The 11,939-nt window shown below is 43.4% G+C and overlaps 1 protein-coding gene across 3 annotated transcripts in view; it reads right to left on the minus strand.

The window, feature by feature from the left end:
- CTCF (CCCTC-binding factor) overlaps nucleotides 1-11,376 on the minus strand; it is a 46,252-nt gene extending 34,876 nt beyond the window's left edge. Inside the window, exons 1-2 of one of the 3 annotated variants that reach the window (XM_079759618.1) lie at nucleotides 10,843-11,376; nucleotides 6,572-6,688 (exon numbers count right to left, since the gene is read on the minus strand). The gene's annotated coding sequence lies outside the window, so the exon portion shown is untranslated. The remainder of the gene's footprint in view (nucleotides 1-6,571; nucleotides 6,689-10,842) is intronic. The other 2 variants (XM_079759617.1, XM_079759616.1) reach the window with 2 other exon arrangements.
- Between the last annotated feature and the right edge of the window lie 563 nt (nucleotides 11,377-11,939).

Below are 11,939 nucleotides of genomic sequence, written 5' to 3' on the forward strand. Positions count from 1 at the left end.
CCCCGCCCCCGTGCACGAATTTCATGCACCATGCCTCTAGTATAAGATAATTAGCTACAGAAGTAAATGCAAGATACTCTATGAAACCTAGAAACTAATTAGAGCCAGTCTAAGGAAGAACAACAAAAAAAGACAGATGCACAATTCTATACCAAGACCTTGGGTAAATCACTTTGCCTCTTAGCTTTCTTATCTGCAAAATGAGGCGATTGCTAGATGACTTAAAATTTCTCCTGGCTTTTAACATTCTACACTTTTTTTAGGTTATCAATTAGATTCATCCTTATAGGTAAGAAGGGAACAAGTATGACCAGTTTCCAGCTGAAAGAAATCAAACAGGAATTTTCAACAACTGCATATGGTAAAGTTGTACATTAGTGGAGCAAAAGGTGGTTCTCTAGCTTTGCAGTATCCTTGTTTGTAATCCAGAAATCAGGCAGAAGTCTCTGAAGCCTATTTAGATGAAGATGGTTAGTGCACACCACTCTACCAGGTAGCATTTACATCTAAAGTCCAAGAAATTTAAAGAGAAATCCCTGTGTTGGGCAAAAATACCAAAAACATAAGTTACAATCTACCAGACTGGATCTTTCCTCCCTCTATTAGAATATGTTTTAAACTATAAAGGCTTCTCAAAGTTAGGGTGTAATTACTATTTATATAACTCCCCACCCTCTCCACTGCACAGAACATTAAGATATCTGCTTTAAAAAAAAAAAAAAAAGATATCTGCTTTTTTCTTCAAAAGCCCGCACCCATCTAGAACATTTTAGGACTCTATTTCCTCCTTCCTTGTTGGGAAAGCTGGTGTATCATCTATCTCTTTAAAAAAAAAGAAATAGAGGATTTAATTTCAGTGCAACAAATGCTTAGAGCTATAGCTATATACTTGATAGGATAACCTACTTAGCCACTAGCTAAGATGTACACTTATCTAGAAACCACTAAATCAGCAAATATCTACTACTAAGACGAGTCAAGAACAGACATTTCAAAACCTATGCCCTCAAATTTACAATTACTTTAGCTCTCACTCGAAGTCAATTTACTCTTACGTTAGAAATAATTCAAACAATGGGGAATAGGAGGAGAAATATTAGAGGCAAAAAGCCAAAGGATTGCTGTCCTTAAAGGAACAGGTTAACATCCAGCAATAAGGAAGTATCTTCCTAGTTATTTGAAGTTAACATAGGGCAGTGGTCGGCAAACTGCGGCTCGAGAGCCACATGCGGCTCTTTGGCCCCTTGAGTGTGGCTCTTCCACAAAACACCACGTGCGGGCGCGCATGTACAGTGCGATTGAAACTTTGTGGCCCATGCGCAGAAGTCGGTTTTCAGCTCTCAAAAGAAATTTCAATCCTTGTACTGTTGATATTTGGCTCTGTTGACTAATGAGTTTGCCGACCACTGACATAGGGTATCAGAAAGCTTCAGTATTTCTTCCTATTGTACTGGATTCCTTTTTCCTTTTAAAAATTATACAATACAGATTGTATAAAAGAAAAACTGGTTGTTGCCAGAGGTGGGGCGTGGGGAATGGGTGAAATAAGTGAAGAAAGTATAAATTTATTTTCTTTTAAAAAGAATCTAGCCCTAGCTGTTTGGCTCAGTGGATAGAATGTCAGTCTGTAGACTAAAGGGTCCTGGATTCGATACCGGATAAGGGCACATGCCCGGGTTGCAGGGTCAATCCCCAGTAGGAGGCATGCAGATTCTCATCATTGGATGTTTCTCTCTCTCTCTCCCTCTCTGAAATCAATAAAAACATATTTAAATAAATAAAAATAAAATAATATAATATTGTCAACAATAAATAAAAATAAAGAGAATCTCACTGTTACAGATATATAACTTCATTGAAGAGAGTAGGAGAAATGATACCTAAATAACTTGGAAATGATTAGAGATTATAAGATTAAGGACTAAAGAATTATACATAAGCACTGTATTGTAATTAATAAAGTTGTTTCCCATGGAGTTCATGTTAACAATTCTGATACCATTATACATGTATACTGGGTTTGAGCAAATTAACAAATAGATGATAAATATTGGTAAAAGAATTAAAATTAAAAATTTAAAAAAATAAGTATAACATGAGCCCTTCTTTTGTGATGTACCAAAAACAAGAGGAAACAGCCCAGCTGATATAACTCAGTAGCTGAGTGTTGACCTATAAACCAGGAGATCACAGTTCGATTCCAGGTCAGGGCACATGCCTGAGTTTTGAGCTCCATCCCCAGTAGGGTGTGCAGGAGGCAACCGATCAATGATTCCCTCTCATCATTGATGTTTCTCTCTCTCTCTCTCTCCCTTCCTCTCTGAAATCAATAAAAATATATTTTAAAATAACAACAAAAAACACACACGAGGGAGTCATGGTCTAGCTCTTTCCTTACAGTCACATTCTGCGTCACATTCTGCTATATATTTTTTTTGCTTTTGCACTTGATCTTCCCTCTCTGCATATAGTATTCCCTTTTGAATCTACTGAATTAATTTGTACTCCCCTCCCCCCCAAAAACAACTACAAAACCAAAAGCTTGGCTCTTCCAATGAAAATCCAGGCTTTCAATATTGCATCAGCTAAAAGTTTATAGATTAATTCAGGTAGCAATGTATATCTTGGTTCTCAGCTATAATTATCCTCCCCCAAACAAGAAAAACAAAAACAAAAAAAAACAATACAGGTAATAGGAGAAAACTCAAGTAAGCCAGAATATAAACCTATAGGTTTTATATAAGCATTCTGATTTATATCCATAGTCCCCTCCTAATATATACAGGGTGTCCCCAAAAATGTACACACACTTGAATATTATTAATTCCAATGAGTTAAATCGGAAAAGAAAGAAACATCAAGTGAGCTATCAGAAAAAGCGTACATTTTTGGGGGACACCCTGTATATATACACATATTTACTCTCACATGGGAGAACAGTGTGCATACTATTAGGTAATCTGCTTTATGTATTTCTTTTTTAAAATATATTTTTATTGATTTCAGAGAGGAAGGAAGAGAGAGGGAGAGATAGAAACATCCATGATAAGAATCACTGATTGGCTGCCTTCTGCAAGTCCCCCACTGGGGATCGAGCCCAAAACCTGGGCATGTGCCCTTGACCGGAATCGAACCTGGGACCTTTCATTTCGCAGGCGGACACTTTATCCACTGAGCCAAACCAGCTAGGGCTGCTTTATGTATTTCTATACATAATATATCTACGCATAATATAATGGTTGTATCACAACCTATTATATAGATGTATCAATTTAATCAGTCCCCTATGGCCCAACATTGTTATTCCCAATTTTTGGTAATTCTGCTTTATCTAACTAAAAAGGGGGGGGGGGGTATTTGCATTTATAAAATAATTATATTATACAAACTATAGAAAATGATGAAGTCACCCCAAACCTAACCACCCTACCAACACTAGTTTTTTATTTTGACTACTGTTTTAATGTTCATTTAATTTTATTCCCTAGGCATTCATTCATTCAAACTAATTGAGCTCTTGCTATGTGCAAGAGCTCAATAAGTTTTTGTTTGGGTTTTTCTTTACTTTTATTCCTTAACAATTTCTCTTTTTGTATTGCATTAAAAAAAAAAAAACACCAACTCTGAAAGTATGATGGAAAAATTACAAGTGTTCAGTAAGTACTGCAGATATCTAAATAACTGGGTTGATCCAACTCACATCATTTCAGAGAAAGTCACACTTTTGTATGTCTAGAACCAATTAGATTCCAATACAAAACCTGTATTCAAAGAGCAGGCATTACCAATATAGATCATGTAATTTTTAAGTACCACTTACATTAAGAGGAACGTAAGTAACATTAGCAAAACACATAAAACAGTAAAGAATAGATGCTTTTCAATAATCTTAGGAACTGCAAGGTGCATAGCTTAGAATTTAGCCATTTTATTATGATTTTACTTATCAAAGTGGGGGGGGGAGAATCTATATAAATTGTTAATTATGCTTGAGTTAACCTGTTGTTTTCAAAATTGTTTTATATAATTTACTTTATAGTTTTAGACCTGATTTTGTTCATTGCTTCCTCTTTTCTTTTGACAATATTTCTAACTTGGTCTAGCTATCCAGAACTGCCTATCAACTGAGCTGAGCTCCTGTGCATGTTGAACATGTGTAGGAACATGCATGCAAGCAAACAAGCACCATTTAATACAATTTAACATCTATATTTCACAGGATACTACAGGGAATAAAATTAAGGAGCTGGATGATAGAGCTGTTCTATAACTCAAAAGTATTGCTTCTCAAAGGTTTCTACTGTAGTGCCTATACAAAGAACACTTCCCACTACCAGGCATTCATGCCCCATTTTGATGACCTGTGTAATCTTAGACAAGTCTTACAGAGTGCATATTCTGTTCCTAAAACATGTATTTATTTCAATGTAAAAATATTTTATCAGTTAAATTATTCAACTCACTGCCCCCTCAATGAGCACAATTGAAGCTCCAAGAAGATGGGTCATACTTATCTTGTGACTTCAAGTACCCAGGAATCTTATCACTTTGTACCCTAAGGGCATTTATATCCGTTTGAGAAACAGGGATTAAACTAGCCACAGCACTTAAAAGTAACCAACATGTTTCTACAACCCCATTCTCCAAACTATTTAGTTTAGTTTTCTCAATAGCTTTTCAAATCAGTATTGTTTTTCTTTTCAGCAGTTCATTAGCATGTATTTTGTATCAACACTTCTAAAGGAACCTGTAGAGCGCAAGTTATTTCTGGATGACAGGAAACCAGCACAAAGACCTTGTCCTTCCCATCTGATGGACGTACCAAGATGCCCACTTGGGAAACAGTAATCTGAAGAATAGTAGAGCTTTCATTCCTGTTCCCTTCCTCCTCTCCATATGCTTCAGGCATGGTTTGTAAAAAAATCTTAGTAGTCACTTAGATGATTTATTTATATGTTTACCTAATCTCAGCATTTGTAATTTCCACCTCTACACTCCTTTTTGCCATTACATAAGTGAAATTAAACAATTTTCACATTTTCTAGGGGATAAGAAAGAAGTGCTTTCTGGTAGCCTGAGAAGATACAATTTCACACCCAACACCTTACCTTTTGTTGTTTATGAGATCCAAAGCCTAGTAGATACTGACACTTATGAGAAACCTGTTTCAAGTTCCCTCTGATGTCTATTATATTTTATAGCAGAAAGTGGAGGCCACAATAAATTTTAAGTGATCCTTTCAAATTTTAAGAAAAAAATTGATAGTGACTATAACTAACACTCTGATGTAAACATTGGGTCATTACCTAGGCTAACTCAATTAGGACCATTTTTATCCAGGATACCAAATTCCCTAAGAACAGGATTCCATCTGTTGGTTCCTCTTCAAAATTACAAATTTCCGCAACAGACTTTTGAATTCATTTACCAAGACTTCAACTAATACTGTCAAAAAATATACATTCCAGCCCTGACCGGTTTGGCTCAGTGGATAGAGCGTCGGCCTGCAGACTCAAGGGTCCCAGGTTCGATTTTGGTCAAGGGCATGTACCTTGGTTGCCGGCACATACCCAGTGGGGAGTGTGCAGGAGGCAGCTGATCGATGTTTCTAACTCTCTGTCCCTCTCCCTTCCTCTCTGTAAAAAATCAAAAAGATATATTAAAAAATATATATTAAAAAAAATTATATATATATATATATATATATATATATATATATATATATCCTATCTAATAATAGAGTAACATGTAAATTACCATCACTCCGCTACGCCCACGATTGGGCGGCGGGAGGCTGGGGGGTGGGACTAGGGGTGGCCTATCCGGCCATTGTAAGGCACGGATCCACTGCCACTGAGGGGGGCTACCCTGCTGTTGAGAGGCGCAGGGGGCAGGACTCCCGCCCTCTGTGCCTCTCAACGGCCAGATCCGCGGCCGCTGACGGGGCCTGCCGCGGACACCCAGCTGCGCCTCTCAACGGCAGGGTAGCCAGGTGTCCGCGGCAGCCCCCCTCAGCAGCCGCGGACCATCAAAAGTGGGGGAGCTGGGTGCCTGTCCAGTGGACAGGCACCCAGCTCCACCGCGAAAAGCGAAAGCGTGTAGGGGACCCTACACGTGCATGATTCAATCATGCACTGGGCCTCTAGTATGTATGTGTGTGTGTGTGTATACACACACACACACACACACACACACACACACACACTCCAAAGTTTTCTACAGCAAAGCAGCCACCATTTCCTGTTTTGTTTTTTTCTCTTCTATGTACAGTCCCCAAATGGTACTTTATGCTTTACCACATTCTCAACTCTGACAATAACCTCTGTAATTAATGTTATTCTCTCACAAATGAGGGCTGTAGGCATAGAAAGGTTAAGTAACTGCCCAATGTCATCCAGCTAGTATATGGTAGTACAGAGTTTCAAACCGCAGACTCTCTGACCAGAAAGCCTGTATGCCCTCCACCACTCACCCTCTTGCATCTCCTATACCCAAGAATGGCCCAGCAAATCCTCCAACCCAAGGAGGGTTTTATTACTTCTATTTTTAAGTCCAAGAAATGGAAATATACCTCTCCGTGGCGGCAAAGTCAGTTTGAGGAGGAAAAACAGAATCCAGCTCTCAAGCCCTTGGTCAGCAGTCTGTCCACTAGCGCATCTTGTTCTTTGGCCCCAGGTCCGTGACCATTCTAAAACAGAAGCATAAGTCATTTTTATGAATACTAAATACTAGTACGCACAAATGCACGTATATGAAAAACAAACTTAGGACAGGATGAAGACTGGTAAAATATGCCATCTTATTAATTGGGCTATTCTATAAATATCTTAATTAAGCCAATAATAAAACACTCTGGTTTTTTTTTTAGACATTTGCTAAATAATTGATGTTTCTCTCTCTCTCTCCCTTTCTTTCTGATATCAATAAAAATATATTAAAAAAAAAAAAAAAGCTTCAGGCAGTGGTAGAGTGGAACTTACCTCCAAGGGGGAAGGGAGTTCGGGGGCCTCCCAAGTGAAATGAAAAGAGCTAAATTTGAATTAAGAGTTTTCAAAGAATTTAGCATAAGAGGTAAGCTAAATTTGAATTAAGAGTTTTCAAAGAATTTAGCATAAGAGGTATAACCAAGAGGGAATCCGACTCATAATTAAATAAAGCCCGTAAAACTAGGCTGATATACTCTTCTTAGATGAACCTGAAGAAAAGTCTTCTCTCTTGAGAAGCAATTTAAAACACAGAGGACTAGTGTATTTAGTTTAAGAAACTTTTGTATTGGAGTCCATATACTGTCAAAGGGAATGAGAATTTATGCCCCTGAATATTCTAAGGGCAACAAAAAATAAAGACTGTGTGTGGGGGGAAAAAATCACTGTTCTTGGGGTGTATGTCAGCAGTCTATATGCCATACCACATTTTTGCACCCAAATACTAATCACTGAGAAAATGCACAAAAATACTGCCAGGGACCCTGGCTGGTGTGGCTCAGCGGTTAGAGTGCCAGCCTATGCACCAAAGGGTTGCAGGTCCGGGTGTGGGCAACCAATTGATGCAACTCTCTCACATTGATGTTTCTCTTTCTCTTCCCCTCTCCCTAAAAATTCAATGGAGGAAAAATATCATGTGAGGACTAACAACAACAACAAAAAAGATACTGCCAGGGAAGATCAAGTTTAAAATATGGCATGCTAAATTCTATATATATAATTATGATCCATGGTCTGCAGAGTCATCGTTACTTGCCATTATTACTTCTTAAACCTGTATGCTCTTTCTCAAATACCAAATTATGACAATTCTTAGTTGTTTGAAGGAGGACCTAATTTTTGGCAAAAGAGCCTGAAGTCACCTGGAACCGAGATAGGTAAATAAGGTAGATAAATGGTCAACTGGTTTCTGGTTTTAAAAAATGAAATGGAGCTTATAAAGTAGATGATATGGAGTGAATTTAATACCAGCAACATCTCTGAAGCAAAAAAACAAAAACAGTCTCTAGAGGTGAATTTCTGTCAGCAGGCACCATGGTGCAAGGCTCTGCCACAGGATTCCTCCTCAGGGCACTTGCCAGCCACAGGTGGCATCCACAACTCACAAAGGAACTCCCCAAGCCTCTCGTAAGTCTTAGGTGGGTGTCCTCATTTTTGTGTGTTCTCTAAAGCAAAATCCTAAAGACCTTAGAATTTAAATGCATCTTAAGGATAACTTTTACAGCTCCTAAATTTTATATTGGTTGAACAAATCTCTAAGATGACTTTTTTTTTTTAAATATATTTCTTTATTGATTTCAGAGAGGAAGGGAGAAGGAGAGAGAGAGATAGAAACATCAGTGATGAGAATCATTGATCAGCTGCCTCCTGCACGCCCCCTACTGGGGACCGAACCCGCAACCCGGGCATGTGCCCTTGGCCGGAGTCGAACCTGGGACCCTTCAGTCCGCAGGCTGACGCTCTATCCACTGAGCCAAGCCGGCTAGGGCTCTAAGATGACTTTTACAACTACTTTTAAATAAGCAGCATTTTCCTATGTGGACAAACTGTTCTGTTGTAATCTTTCTCATACCACTGATTTAAATAATAAGTTCCTTTGGGTAACCTTATATCCTCAATTTATCTTCTCTGTAGATCTACTTTTCCAATAAAAACCAAGTATGAATCCTGGCATTTGGGAAATCTCAAAGGATAGCAACTCTGTGGATAAGCTCTATATCATGAAAACAGTATAAATGATGTGTAAGATTTAGAAGTAAATGACTGCGTATCGCACAACTGAATCAAGAAGCAAAATACAGTTTGTGGAGCACAATGCTAACAAGGTGTGGGGGGGAAAGCTTTACACTTGGCTCAATTACAGACCTGCTGGATTTTAATTTTTAATGCATGTGGAGCTTATTTAATAAGTAAAACATGCCACCGGACATCCATAATTTCAAAAGAAAAATAATACCCAAAATCACAAAAGTGCAAAAAATTACACAAATGGACTAAAATATTAGATAATTAAGTGTGGTTCTATTCCTAAACTTGACACTCCATCAATGCTACTACATTTAGTTAGTTAGTGCAATTGTATTCTGGAGGAGGGGGAGAAGGAACATTTTGTAGGGTTCAAAAGGGGATGTTGAAAGACTCCCCAGACTCCCCTATGGAGGCAGAATGCTGCAAAAGCCTACAGATTGAGATCACACACAGTGGACTGACAAATTTGCTTAGCACCAGGATGTTTTAATTTCCTCATAAACTTAATGCAACTTTTCTTAAAAAAAAAAAATAAAAAAGTTAATCAAGACTTTCTTCTCTCCAAATCAGGCGGAGTTATTACATCAACTGCCGGACCATACTATATTAAGGCACTAGAATATTTCAGGAAAGAGCAAAAAGGTAATTCAACAGAAAGCTTTTTTACGATGCAAGACGGCTTAAGGACGGAGTAAATGTAATATACGTGCCCTGTTTGAGTTCTTTTGCAGCCTATAGGGTAGTGGAATTAACTTCACTAGTTGATCTAAATTCGGAAGAAAGCATGAAGAATACATACGGAAATGTTTACTTAATTCTGAACTCGGGGCTACAGGAAGTCTGCTACTAAAGAGTAGTTACATTAGGCGTAGATATTTATAAACCAACTGCAGCTAGTGACCCAAGATTCAATTACAACATCAACCCTCAGATTTCAGCGTATGGGCAAATTACCAGTGAAGTCAAAATAATTCATTCTGCCGTTCTGGAGCTTTAGATCGGGTTGCCGAATCCAGAACTGCTTTCGCCTCGTACTAGAGAACCAAGTACTAAATACTGTACTAAGTTGGCGTCAGGACATTTTAAAGCGCGAGGGAAACTCAAGGGGCGCCTGCCCAAGTTGCCCAGCCCATAATCCAGAACTCTGGAATTTGTCATATCACTTGAGATCAGTTTTGATCCCTTTGAGATCTCTTAGCGCACAAAATCAGGCTATCACTCACTGCAAGGGAAGTCCGACCCTGGCTCCAGAAAAACTATCTGGTTCAGAACTCATGTCTTTTCCGCCCACCGTGGGGGGCCGCATCGACAGGGCTCGGCAAAGAGCCCGGGCGCTAGGTTAGGGGCGCAGCGGGGCCCGGCGGGGGCGGCGAGCGCGCGTCCCCCCGCCCGCTCAGGCGGCGTCGAGGCGCGAGTAGCTCAGCCAGCCTTGCAGAGGGAGCTCTCGGCAGCTCTGGGGTCCCTCTGCTCGCAGCAGCGCCGCCTGCGCCACTCGGTGGAGACGGAGACCAGCGGCGGCGACGCGCGGACTGGCAGCGACCGCCGAGCAGCCTCGCAGGGCAGCCGGGTAGGTTCCAGGGACCGGGCGGGCTGGAGGATGGGCAGCCCGAGAGGCGTTGGCCAGGGCCCGACACCCATACTGCACGGAGACCCGGCTGCGCGCGAGGCGGCAGAGTTGGGACCCCTGAGAAAAGCGGGCGCGGAAGCCGAGGCACGGAGATCGCCTGTCGGCTGAGGCTACCCGCCTCGGGAGTGGCGGAGGGCGGGCCGCGGCCGGGTGATCTGTCGAGCCAAGAGCCGGTCTCGAGGGCAGAGACAAAGGAAGGAAAATGGAGTCGCCGGCGCGCGGGCCTCTGTCGCCGGCGCCGCCGGAGGCCTAGCGCGCCGCCAGGAGGGAGGCCTAGCGGGCGGGTGTGAGTTGGGGGGGCCGGCCGGGCTGTGGCGGCGACGGGCAATGGCGGCGGCCGCGCCGCAGCAGGGACGGTAGAGGGAGACAAACACCCCCCGGCGGCGGCGCTGGCGCCGGGCTGCAGCCAGCGCCGACCGGAGCGGCCCCATCGTGACACCTAGAGGCGGCCCGCGAAACCTCCTCCACCCGGGGCCCCCTTACCTCCGCGCCACACCCCCCGCAGCGCCCGCTCCGCCGCCGCTCCACCGCTCCGGCCACCTGGCGTCCCTGGCTAGCTCCGCGCACCCGCACCGGCCACCGCGCCGCCGCTGCCGCCAAAGAAGCAGCTCCGCGCACGGTTTAATCGCTCCACAGGCTCGGACACAAAATGGCGGCAGCGTGGTGCAGTGCGCCTGCGTCGGCGCTGCCGGGGCCGCGGGTGCTGATAAGGGAAGGGACGGGTGGGGGGGCTGGCCGGGCGACGAGTGGAGGGCGGGGGAGGAAAGGTGAGGGGAGGGGTTGGCGCAGGGCAGCATGGGAGGCGGCCCCGGGCGCCAACTTTCAAAAGCGGGCGCGATGGCGTAACGGGACGCGCTGCGAGTCACGTCACGCCGCACGCGCCCTCCCGCGCTCTCGCCTGGTCGCGCGTGGGCTCCGCGGGCGCCGCGAAGTCCGGGCTCCCGCTGGGTGGGGTTTCTTGGGCGGAGGTCACCGCCTCTGGGCGGTCCGGGATCACGGGTCCGCTTAACCTAGTTCCTTAGCCGTAGGTTCTCGCCCTGAATCCGTAAAGGGGGCGAGGGTGTTTGGAAGAAGCCCGTGCAGGGTTAGGTGGTGGGTCTGAGGCGTTTCTTGGGGCAGGCCCCGCCCCAGTCTCCACCCTAGCCTTGCCCGATCCGCCTTCCTAGCGCCGCACCGCACCCCGCCAAGGAGTTAGGCCGGTGCGGTCCCCGCGCTTTCTCACCTCAAACAATTCAGCGACCGCGAGAAGAGTTGTCTCTTCCCAGCGGCTTTTGGGAACCTCTCCGCCCTAGAAGAGGGCTTCCTCTGGTCCCTAGACCACTTCAGCCCGGAAAAGCCAGCGGAAAACTAGACTTGATGCTTTTACAGGATCTTGGCAGTGTTGTGCCGAAAGGACTTTGTTTTTGGAGCGGTGTAATTCTGTATTTCAAAATGTGCACTCCTTGTCTTTGCCCTGAGGGCTGTTAAATTCTCGGGGCGGGCGGAGTCCTGGAGTCGTTCAGAGTGGGTCGCCCTCCCCCTCCCCAAGATGCACCTGCGGGCTTGACCTAACAGCGATAAAGTTGACGGAAGACTGACTG

The sequence above is a fragment of the Cnephaeus nilssonii genome (assembly GCF_951640355.1).
Source record: "Cnephaeus nilssonii genome assembly, chromosome: 20".
NCBI lineage: Eukaryota > Metazoa > Chordata > Mammalia > Chiroptera > Vespertilionidae > Cnephaeus > Cnephaeus nilssonii.